Here is a 12,053-nt window from a genome sequence, read left to right as displayed (position 1 = left end):
AACACTGCCCCTATATAAGCCTTGTACCTGTTCAGTTGAGAGGTGCCTTTTTCCACCCTGGGAGAGGCAGCCACCCTCTGGGATTTTTCCCTCCCAATAAATAAATCACTTGAATGAGTTTTGGGTGAGTCTTTTTTTTTCTTTCTTTCTTTCTTTCTTTCTTTCTTTCTTTCTTTCTTTCTTTCTTTCTTTCTTTCTTTCTTTCTTTCTTTCTTTCTTTCTTTCTTTCTTTTCTTTTCTTTCTTGCCAGAATGGAGAGGAGCTGAGAAATAACAACTTTTGCCTGAGCCAGAGTGGAGCAGAACTGTAACACTTTCACTGGGGAAACTCTTCCCTGCCAGAGCAGATTGTTACATTGGGGAAACCTTTCCCTGGAGCAGGTCTGTAAGCTGCTACCCTTACAATGACTTTGTGGTATTCCTTGGCTCCTGCCAGGATCCATTTCCATTCAAGCGGCAATGCTTATACCATTCTCATTCTAAGAACACAGTGAGTTCCAAGTTATAGACAATGTGAGATCTGCTGTAATTGTTAGAGAGATTCACTCCAATATTGGCAATCCTGGCATTTTGGACCAACATCAAATGTTCTCTGAGCAAAGATCACATATATGGGAGTCTCTATCTTATGGAAGTAAAGTTTCATTTGAAAGGTGAAGGCCCATTCTTTATCAATAAAAAAATCAGGAATCAGGTATGGGGATAAGAATCTGAAAGATCAGAGAAGATAAAGAAGCCACCAGTCACTTCCTACAAGCTCTGTCCCTCCCTCCAAATGGCCATGAGACCTTCTCTTGGCTCTGCCTTACTACTTCCTGTATCCTGTCTGTTCACAGTCCTTCAAACTTCTATGGTTAATTTTGGTCATCTAGAGGCTAGCTCTGCCCTTCGACTTAAAGCAAAATTTACTTATCAGAACACAATCAAAATATCACACAGCAGCCCATTGTAGGGGCTTCGTGCTCACAGGTACACTTCTAGGAAAGTTTCTCCAGGGTCAGCACCCAGAAAAGAAGAAAACTGTGCGATGGGGCCTGGCACTACTCCAAGATAGAAGCAGAACTTTACAGCGCTGCCCACATTATGCTGGTTCTGTATGCACTAAGGTGCAACCTGTAGGCCAGCACAGAGACTTGCAATGTGAAACAAGAAATGTGTCACCAGGCAATTGGTGGGATGTTCAGTGTTCCGATCAACAGTCCCTGTGTGGTCACAGTTCATGGAACATGCAGGTGATAGCTAAGTGGAATTGAAACTGCACCATATACTCATGGCAGAAATATAGGGAACTCTAGCCTGGGCCTATCTGTGCTTCAGTCCCGAGTGAATGACCCAGGACCAGTGACCCTTCACTCGGGAGGTAAGCATGAGCTCCTAGCACACAGGTGGTGAATATGGACCTGAGTTTGTGAAAAACCATGGAGACACTGATAAATTCTAGTGGAGATCTCTCACTCTTTTTCTCTAACACACACACACACACACACACACACACACACACACACAAATTTCTTACATAGATTAAGAGTTTAAAGGAACAGAAGGACGGTGGAAAACTCCTGAGTTGGATTATGGGAGATCTTTGCAAGTAAGTGTCAGAGAGTTGGACATTTAACTTTGTTCAGTGATTATACTGTCTCTGTGTCCCTCATCAATACACTGTAGAGATTCCAATGTTCTCACAAAACTGTTTTCCAAGCTGTGGAGTCAGACCCATGTATGGCCCACACAGGGTGTCAGTGCAGAGGAACATGATTATTTATTTATTTATTTATTTATTTATTTATTTATTTATTTATTTGTAGGACTGCATATTAAGATAAGGCCGACATTATAACAGCTTTACCCCTTATTAGTATATGGGTTTTTGTTTTATTTTGTTTTTCTCTGTGTGTGTATTTACTTTCTCATTTATTTATTTTATTTTTATTGTTTGACAAAGGTCTCTATAAATCGTCCACTACAGTCTTGGATCCTGAGTCCATTTGTCAGTATCCACCAAGCATGTAGAAGCAGGTTCAGGTACACCAAGTCTGGTTTTGAAATCATGTTAAAATTACACTTTTCATTCCCACGTTACTGTGTATTGCTTCGTTATTTTAAAGTAAAACTGAGTCAACATGATTTTTTTTTCAGGAGGCAGGAAGATTAAATCAGAACATATGGGACCAGAAATGACCTGTAAGTCTAATATTTCTGTTAAAGGCTGGGCTCACATCCACACATCTCACGTTGTGGATCTGGAGGTGAAACAAGCCTGATTCCCCATGGCTGCCCTGAGAGAGAACCAAACAAAAGCCACCACAGGCTCCTAATAGCCTCGTCTGAAACCAGCCTCAGTTGGGTTTACTGAACAAGCAGTTCTGGGGAAGACAAGAACTCAGGGGAAACCAATCAGCAGGCTCCCCCATGCCTCCTGTTAGCTAAAGATCGCTTTCCTGACCCTGCTGCTGGAAAGTCCCTACTCATTAGAGGAGTCTACCAATCCTATTACAACCTGTAAACTTCTTGTTTAAACCCACCAATCAGCCCCAGATTAACTTCCTCTCCCTTAATCCCCCTAACCTTCTGGTAATCTTGCTTAGAAGGAGCCTACGCCACTTTGCCTCTTCGTCAAATGGTTTGACCTCTGCAAGCTGGATTAAACGCTTATGTGTCTGGTGGTCTTTTATGAGAATTCTCGTGGACCTTGATATCCTGCAAACCTGGTTTCTTCCTCCCATACTCTACTCCCCTAGCTGGGCCCAAATTCAGGAACTGAAGATATTACCTAATGGGGTCCAGGGATCTCCATCGTACAGACTTCTGGGAAATGTAGGCCCCGAGACTGACATCGCAGGAAGCCCTCCAGGAAATCGAATATCGGCTTTTGGTGCACAAGTGTGCAGCTCTCCCAAAGTTGGGCGAGAGTCCTGCCTGTTCTACATTCCTGTTGCATCTCTGACATGGAGGTTGATCCAGGGTTCAGCGCAGCCTGACGCACTGTGCGGGGTGCAGGAGTCCGACTTGGAGGGAGCGGACCTGGGCTGGGTGGGAGGGCGGAAGAAGCTGCCTTGGAGCTGTTGTGCTGCACTGACAGGGTCACGTGAGGTTGCAGGTCAGGGCTGAGGTGAGGGTGATAGGGACTGTGCCCTGAGTTATGGTTTCCCTCAGATGCCACGTGAAGCTGGAGCCCGCCTGGGGCTTCTGGGACAGGAGAGCTGCCTGGTAGCGCGGAGTAGATGATAGTGCAAGTCCAGGATTGCAAACTAATGATGGTCAGCTGACTGCCTGCTCCTGAGGTGGAGCTGGGAGCTCAGTGAGCAGCTTTGGTGGGGAAGCATGCTTCTCTAGCTGAGCGGTTCTCTCATGGACACGGTTAGATTTCTCAGTATTGTTGTGTCCAGATCGTGACCCCCAGAGAGACCACCAAGGATGAGCATACCAGAATGCAAAAGCAAGGTTTATTTTTGTTACAGATTGTGCATCAGGGAACTCATCTCAAGCATTCACTGGCCTCAGCGAAGTGAGGCAGGGAGGAAATACTCTTTCTTGGGGAAGTTAGTTTTTAGAGGCAAAACCTATAAAATTTCTTAGAGGGGAGGGGGTTAGTACGGGTCCATCCTTGATTGGTCCAGTTTTTTCCGGGCCTGGACTTTGTCTTATTTTAGCTTATCTGTTTGCCCTGTGAGGAGTTTTACAACTCATCTCCAGGGTCTGGTCATGTTATCTCCGGAGAGGGGCATCTCGTGCTTAATCAGTTACCATCAGACATCCTGACTTCGTTCTTTTGAAAACACCTGACTTCACCCTCTCCAGGAGGGGTAACTGACTCATTTTTAAGATATCTCTTCCCTCAGCTCTTTTGGTTTTCTGGGGGAACTGTGTCTGGGTCTTTCAAGTATCTGTAGAGTGAAAGGGAAAAATCAGTAGCCATCTTGAGAGATGCTTCCCCCTCCCCTCCTCCAAAGGTATTTGCTGACCAGCAGTTTTAGAAGTGATCAGAAGTTGAACTTAAGGCTGGGATAATAAATCTATGTATCCTGGACTTGGCAAAACAAGATATGGGGAGTAATGGACTCAGCTGACCAGAAATTGACCTTAGAGGAGAGTAGGACTGGAACAATGAATCTGAATGTGTATATCCTGGGCTCAACAAAAGCAGGACATAGGGAGTAAAAAATTTACGTCTCTGTAGATCCCCTGAATCCTGTTAGCCAGCAGTAACCTCATGCTCATAGTTCAGCCAGTAACTTCAAAGAATGGCCTCACCCCTATCCCCCAATCTACAATCCCAAGCTGCATGTAAACTTTTCCTATATAAACCTGAGGGGTTTATATAGGTGGAGGAGAACCGCCCCCACCCCCAGCACTTTAAGTGAGTGCTCTGGGCCGGTTCTCCTCCACCTGCTGTGTCGTGTGTTGGATGCTGCTCAATTCTGCACTTTATTTAAAGACATATTTCTATGTAGTCATTCCTCATGGAGGATATGTTTCAGTTGTCCCAAAAGTCTTGTGATGATAAGCTACTCCCTCCTCTCAATGCTGGCACAAACTCAGAGGATTGGAGCTGGATTTGGTTCGAAGGTCTCCTGCCTAAGGGCGAGTTTGCTCAGTGCTTGAAGGTGCTTTGAAAGCTCCAAGGGAGAGAAGCAACAAATAGTCCTGCTTAGCTATTGCGACCATGAACCACAACAATGACCAGTGTGGCATGATATCTCTAAAGGTGCCACAGCGCCTCTCACACCTTTGCATTAGCAGCAGCTGTCAAAGGGACTTAGAGTGGACAGGAGAATCTATATAATGCTTGGAACTGCTTCTGACATGTTAGATCTTAAATCATGGAGAACATAGTAATGCCACTAAACCGTCATAATTCCTAACTGCACTCCAAGTACTTTTCATTAGAGCTACACATAAATGTAACTGTCACTGCTCATCAAAGGCGCTTCTTTCTGAAGCACAGAGAACATTCCAGAAAACTAAAACTTACAAAGTGCACAGAACTATTGTCTGTGGTGCTGTGACCCAAAAGATACACTACACCACAATTCCTGCATATAAGGCTCAGGAGATATTTTTGGAGAGGGGGTTTATTATCAGAGCTGGGGGTCGAAGAAGTCTGCTATGAGGCTGTGCTTTCTAGAAAGGGAAGGGAAGCTGCACCCATGATACCCCAACAACATGGCTGCCTGATCAAGCCCTGAACAGTGACAGTGGCACAAGGTCCCCTGCAGGGGGCAGTCTGCTGGGTAAGCATCCAAGTGTAGGCATCTGAGAACTGCTGAGAGAGGGAGAATTAGTCTTTCCCAGGATGAGAGCGCTCACTGTTCATCCAGTAACAAGTGGTCAGTGCTCAAAATGTACACACGGGCAACCTTGAACAGAATCAGCCATTTTTATTAATATAGTTGTGTGTGTGTGTGTGTGTGTGTGTGTGTGTGTAACAATAATAATTCAAGAAAAGTATACCATATACTTGAGACAGACTACTGGGCGACATTAGAGAAGTTGTAATGAGTAGAAAGAGGGGAAAATTCTATATTTTAATTCAATGATTTTCAGAGAAAAAATACAGTCTTGTGAATTGTGACAATATTGATGAAAATGGAAGTTCTTTCAGGCAGATAAAGGTAAATAACACATGATCTCATCAGTATGTGAAATGTAATGAATTGAAACTTATATAAGATAGAGTTGTGCTAAACATAAAGAATCATAATACATATAAGTTGGAGGTGCAATGATTTTTTTCCATTGACCAGTGACCTCAGGAAGCCAACACTTAAGGACTTCCTTGTTGTGGAGTATTAGTTTTACTATGTAAAGATGTTTTGCATTTGTTTATGTTGTGGAATATTAGTTTAACTATGTAAAGATGTGTTGCATTTGTTTACCTTGCATGCCTAAGGCAACTGATTGGTCTATTAAAAAACTAAATGGTCAATAGCTAGGCAGGAGGTATAGGTGGGACTTCCAGGCTGAGAGAGTAAGAGGAGAAATCTGGAGACATAGACAGAGGGAGTCACCAGGGGTCAGACAGACAGACATGGAGGAATCAGGAAAGCAGGACATACAGAATGAAAGAAAAGTCAGAGCCCTGAGGCAAAATTTAGATTAATAGAAACAGGTTAAATGAAGTTATACGAGTGAATGGGACAGGCATAAGCTAAAGGCCAAGCTTTCCTAATTAATAAGAAGTCTCCATGTCATTACTTGGTTTGTGTCCCAAAGAAAAATGCCAGCTACACTTCCTGAACAATGAATGCTCTGGGACAGTGTGATAGGAGGGAGAAGCCTCCAGTACTGTTCCAAATGTTGGATGTGTGTAAGCATTATGTAGGGTACATTTCAGATGCCTGGACAATAGTGTTTGAGGAGGTGGCCATACCATAACTAGGAAGAGGTTCCAAAGCTTAACCATGCAAACACTTCAGTCAATACCTGACAGAGAAAAGACAGCAAGGGAAAATAACAAAAAGATCCGGTGATGTCTAGTCTATGTTAAATCTCAACAGCGTTGTTAGTCCTGTACTTGCCTGTTTTCTCACATGATCAGATACGTAAATGACATTCAGTCTGTGAGTTCTGCCCCTGCCTGCTCCTTCTCATGTCCCTTGTCACCATCATTTGCATCATCAGTGAATCTGTAGAAATCCTGAAACCCAGATGACAGCCCGAGCTGCTGCATCAGACTGTATTTTCATTTCACTTCACATTTGTGATTGTGCTTATCAACTGTTGAGAAATTCCTTCTCCCCCACCATGACTTTCTCCTGTGGGAAAAAAATGTATATATACATATATGTGGTATATAGTAGCATATGGCACTAATTGCATGTTCTGTGTATGTGTTCATCTTACATTTCTGTCTTAAATGGATCATGTCCAACTGGGCTTATAGGATCTTTTACCTTGTCTTTCCTTGAAATTGGGTCCAGTGTGAGATCATGTGACCACTTGAACCATGTCAGAGGAATGATACTCACTCATGTAAGAAACATTTCTAATTCTCTTTCATCCTGGGAGAAATGCAATTTGTGTCCACAGACACATGATAGCTGTTGGGTTTTCTATTGCTGTGCAATGACCACGACAAAAGACATCTTGGAGAAGAAAGGGTTTATTTTAGACTACAACTTCAGGTAACTGTCCATCACTGAGGGAAGTCAACACAGGAATCTGAGGCAAGAACTGGAGCAGAGGCCACAGAAGAACATTCTTTACTGACTTGTCCAGCCTGCTTTCCTATACTATATACAACTGCCTGCCCAGGGTGGGCACCACCCATAATGGGCTGTGCTATCTCAAATCAATACAAATTAAGAAAATACCTCTTAGATTTTGCTACAGGACTGTCTGAGGTAGTCAGGCATTTTCTCAATTGTGTTTCTCTATTCTCAAATGATCCTAGTTAGTGTCATGGTGACAAGAGAACCCTACAGCCATGCATCTTGGCATTTATATTCTTAATGGTTTTAATTAATTAAAAGTGTAATATCATTCACTGGTCTTTGTTTTAGGAAATACTGTCCTTCTGTGATATAGCCATTGAGTTCTCTGCAGAAAAGAGGGAATGCCTGGAGCCTGCTCAGTGGAATTTGTACAGGGATGTGATGTTGGAGAATTACAGCAACCTTGTGTTCCTTGGTGAGGCTCTCATCCATAGTGAATTCTTATTTCACCATCAACATGTAGCTTCCTCACGTTGTATGGTATCTCATGGGAGCATTTCAACAGCCATTTTCATATCCTTTGTTTTCAGAAAAATTAAGGAGAACACATAAACAATCTGTTCCTTCTTTTTTCTACAAACAGGTCTTGTTGTGTCTAAGCCACACCTGGTGACACTTCTGGAGCAAAGACAAGAGCCTTCAGATGTGAAGAGACAAGCAGCAGCCAACATGCAGCCAGGTGTGTAGGAATGAGGGGTTCTGGGGCAGAGTTGAGGGCCACATATCCAACAGAAAGACAGGCTTTCCCATGTGCCTTGAAACATGACACTATGGGAATCATTCTTTAGGCCTCTTTATGTTTTTGTTGTCAAAGCTCACCTCTCAGACTTTTTAATAGTTTCAGTTTCTTACTTTGTATTTCCCCAACAGTGAGCTGTGTTTTTATTTACAGTGACTTCTAAGGTTTTTCTTTTTGTTTATTCTCCATTGTAGTGTAAGACCCAGTGAAAGAGAACTCAGTGCTGGTCAGACTGAGAGTCATTTATTTGCAGAGGTTGTGAGCGGACTCATGCCAGAAAGATCTCTACACCAAAGTGAGCATGATTGGCTTTATAAAACCAAACCCACAATTCCATCTCAGAGAGGCAGGAGGGGCAGAACAGTTTCAGTTCTGGTGATTAAAACAATTTGGGGGTGGGGAGCAGTTGGATAACACTCATACAAACCAGAGTCAGTTTGGACAGTTCATTCCCCACTGATCTTAGGGAAGAGTCAAGGCATTAATGTATTGTAACAGGGGTTGTGTTGGGCCATTCGAGGCTGTTTGGCGTGTTTAACTGTTTTACCTCCAGTTGATTCAGCAGGGCCCAACAATTAGACCTAGGAAGTTTAGGACAGGATGAGCTACAGGGCCTGACACTGTTGACTCAGGGATGCCGACCAAACAGTTCTGGGGACAGTGATTGTGCGCCTCCCCTCCATGGCAGTTAGTAGATTTAGGACTTTCAGTGTGATGTAAGGCTCCATGCTTTTGGGGTTTTGTTTTACTTTTTTCAAGTTAACATATTTATCATATATTAGGTCTGTTATTTGGATATATTCCAATTCACAACTGGTTAGAGAAATTATGGACTTTTTCGTATGAACCTGATATTCCCAGATACATCAGAGCCAATACAATGTTTTGTTTCAGATCCAGTCAGGATAGCCACTGTGGCTAGCCCTATAGGAAGCATATGGCTAACATTACCATGAGTCCAATGGTAGGAAGAGATCTTGTGGTCCCTTCTTCTCAAGGTCTTCTTTTGATTCTCAAACTTCCTCCAAGTGTATATTTCACTGGCTTCGGGAGCACGGATGAGAAGTATAGGTGGAGTTTTTTTATTGGGACCCCAATGGGTTCTGTCCCACCAGCCACTCGCAAATAACCACACAGAGACTTAATATTAATCATAAATGCTCAGCCAATACCTCAAGATTATTACTAACTAGCTCTTACATCTTAAATTAACCCATATTCCTTATTTACTCTCTGCCACGTGGCAGTACCTTTTCTCCTATGGCATGTGTCTCTCTTTCTTCTCTGCATCCTCGTGACTCCTCCGGCTCTGTCATTCCTCTTCCCAGCATTCTCTGTCACCAAATTCTGCCTAACCATCGACCAATCAGCTTTTGATTAACAATGTGAGCGATATAGCTTCACATATTCCACAACGTCTCCCCCTTTTTCTATAATTAAAAAGTAAGGTTTTAATTTCAACATAGTAAAACTATATATATCAAAAGCAGTTGTCCAGTAAGAATTACACTTACAATATCCAGTTCATTTGTATTTGATAAATTTAGAGAAAATATTTTTATTATCTTATCTTTGTGAGTCCAAAAAGTTTTATATCTAATTTATTTTTTATTATAACTAAGAAAAACTTTGTCTAAATATTTAGTCTTTAACTACATCAAAGACTCCAGAAGGATGAAATGTTAACTAATGACTGGAACATCTGGCTGCCTGGACAGTCACACAAAGTTCTTCTGTAATATTGGGCCATCCATCTTTGGCCTACAGGCCTAGAATATCTAACAGACTTTTTTGAGAAGCAAGAAATTTTAAAGGACTGTTCTATCTTGTCTTGGCAAAGTTTAGAAGTCACTGCTGGTTCAGTTTGGGCAGTATACTGTCAGCAATTGAGGCAAAGGTAGTTTCTTTGTCAATGGCTAGCTTTTGCCATAAAGAAAATAAACTCCATACAGAGTTTCTTCAATGCCCATCATCTTTGAAATAAATTGGTGCTGCCAGGAGCAGATATGTTTTGCTATTAGGAAAAGCCTATGTTATTAAAACATTTTAAAAGCCATATTCTGTAGGTCTTAGAAGTGTTTGAAGACCATCTCTCTATCTAAATATATCTGTTTATGACTTTGAAAACATACCTAGCATGACTATAAATTTGACATTTTTAGATGACTACTATCTTGTATTTTTAATTATACAATAGATTTTTAAATGAGCTGCATAAACACAACACCCCAAACAAGAGTAGAAACATACATACAATATAAGAAAATTAACTTCAAATTTTTATCAATCAACTAAAACCCATACCAGTGTAAAATATTTTGTGGTTAAGGTTTGTTTTTTTGAACTACATCCTGTTTTCTGTGGGTGCTGATATCTTTAGGGAAACCTTCAGAAAAGTCAGGATAATTGTTAGGTTTGTCTGGAGTAGTTTGTGAGTTTGGATCATATCAGCCAGCAGACTTGAAACTGTTTTGGGTGTAGAATTTTAAGGAAATTGCAACAGTAGTGCACCGAGATATTGAATCATCTAGGCCATCCATTTTTATTGGTGTCTGGTCTCCTTGTTCTGGAAATACATAAACTTTTAAAGGTAACAAGCATATCTATACTAATACAAGTATAGATTGTGTGGTGTTCACAAGTTAGCTAAAGATGACTTTTTGTTTTATGTTTGAGCAGGTCAAATATACATCATGTGGTTTGTAGTTTTCCCAGGTTTATTTCTTTATGTTTGTAGCCAGGATTTTCAGGGCATCTTCCATGATCCAACCTGATCCATATCAACCTGAAATGAATCCAGAGCCTCTCATTTTCAGTGGAAATAAAAGCATCACCTCTCTCCCAAAGTAACATATTTTTGGCTTCTTTTTTAGTCCAGACATTTTAAGAATATATAGGTTGGCTTAATACATCAGTTTTCATAATCCAATGTGTCTTAGCAGCTGTCGATCCTTTATTAGCAATCAGAAAAATTCAAGGACAACACAATGACATACGGAATCCAGACATTGTGTATTTTCCATCTTTATGTGTCTTTTTTATTATTTTATTATTTTAAAAGTTTGTATATATTTTTATGACTGACTGTACCCTTTTTTTCTTCTCTCCCAAGCCTTTGTACATTTTTAAACATAATGGATCCCATTTAGAGATTTTTTTTTTTCTCTCGTCTGGATCTGTCTTTCCTGAGCATCTGTAATCCTTTCTGTCTGCATGAGCAAAACCTCAAACCTGTCATGCCATGAGCTGTTGGACCATGCAGTGCACAGGCAGAGCTCATGCTGGCTGCTCAGATCTGTAGGCAGCTGCCAGGAGTCACATCTCCATACTGCAGCCCACATGAGAGACATGAAACTAGGAAGTCGTGTTTGGCTCCATTTTTGTGTATTTAGAACGTTTATAAAGCTTGTACAGGTCTTATGTGTATGTGGGTACACCAGGTTGGAACACTATTTGTAGGTGGAGTTTTCCTGTCCCAGCAGCTACTCCAAAATAACCAAAATGTGACTTAATGATAATTATAAATGGTTGGACATTAGTTTAGGTCATTTTTAGCTAGCTCTTACATTTTAAATAAATCCATATTTCTTATCTACCACCTGCCATGTAGCGATATCTTCTTTCAACACAGTCTGTTCATCTTGTTTCTCTCTGCATCTGCTGGCACTCCTCTCACTCTGCCAACATTTTCTCTGCCCAGAAAATTCTGCCTTGCTGTCAGCCAATCAGTTTTCTATTAACAACGAGAGAAATACATATTCATATTGTACAAAAAGATTGTTTCATAGCAGAGGAGCTGGTTCAGGTATCTCTGAAAGGTAACTCGGAATGACTGCTCTGGGTGAACTTTCACATCCTTAGGTGTATTGCTTTCTCTACCTGATGCGGTGGGTCCACACGTGGCACAAGCACCTTAGTTTAAATGAGTGCCATAGTTCATCCTGCTGTGCTGACTGGACCCATGGCAGAGCCGCTGTCATATATTATCTACCACTTTGCTGAGGATTCCTTACACAATCAGACATTGACAACTCAGCTCCGAGATTAGCTTTGTTAAGAGGAGGAAATTCAAAGCCAGGGGTCAGCGCATGGCCATTTGAA

At 41.6% G+C, this 12,053-nt stretch overlaps 1 long non-coding RNA gene across 1 annotated transcript; it reads left to right on the top strand.

Moving 5' to 3' along the window:
* The first annotated feature begins 1,913 nt into the window (after nucleotides 1-1,913).
* Nucleotides 1,914-8,329, top strand: LOC114686112. Its single transcript, XR_005092401.1, has 3 exons — nucleotides 1,914-2,180; nucleotides 7,502-7,628; nucleotides 7,797-8,329. It is a non-coding gene; the product is annotated as an uncharacterized LOC114686112 (long non-coding RNA).
* The last annotated feature ends 3,724 nt before the right edge of the window (nucleotides 8,330-12,053 follow it).

The sequence above is a fragment of the Peromyscus leucopus genome, chromosome 11, assembly GCF_004664715.2.
Source record: "Peromyscus leucopus breed LL Stock chromosome 11, UCI_PerLeu_2.1, whole genome shotgun sequence".
NCBI classification, from domain to species: Eukaryota; Metazoa; Chordata; class Mammalia; order Rodentia; family Cricetidae; genus Peromyscus; species Peromyscus leucopus.
Note: the sequence above shows the minus strand (reverse complement) of the source record. Positions and strands in the feature narration are given on the sequence as shown.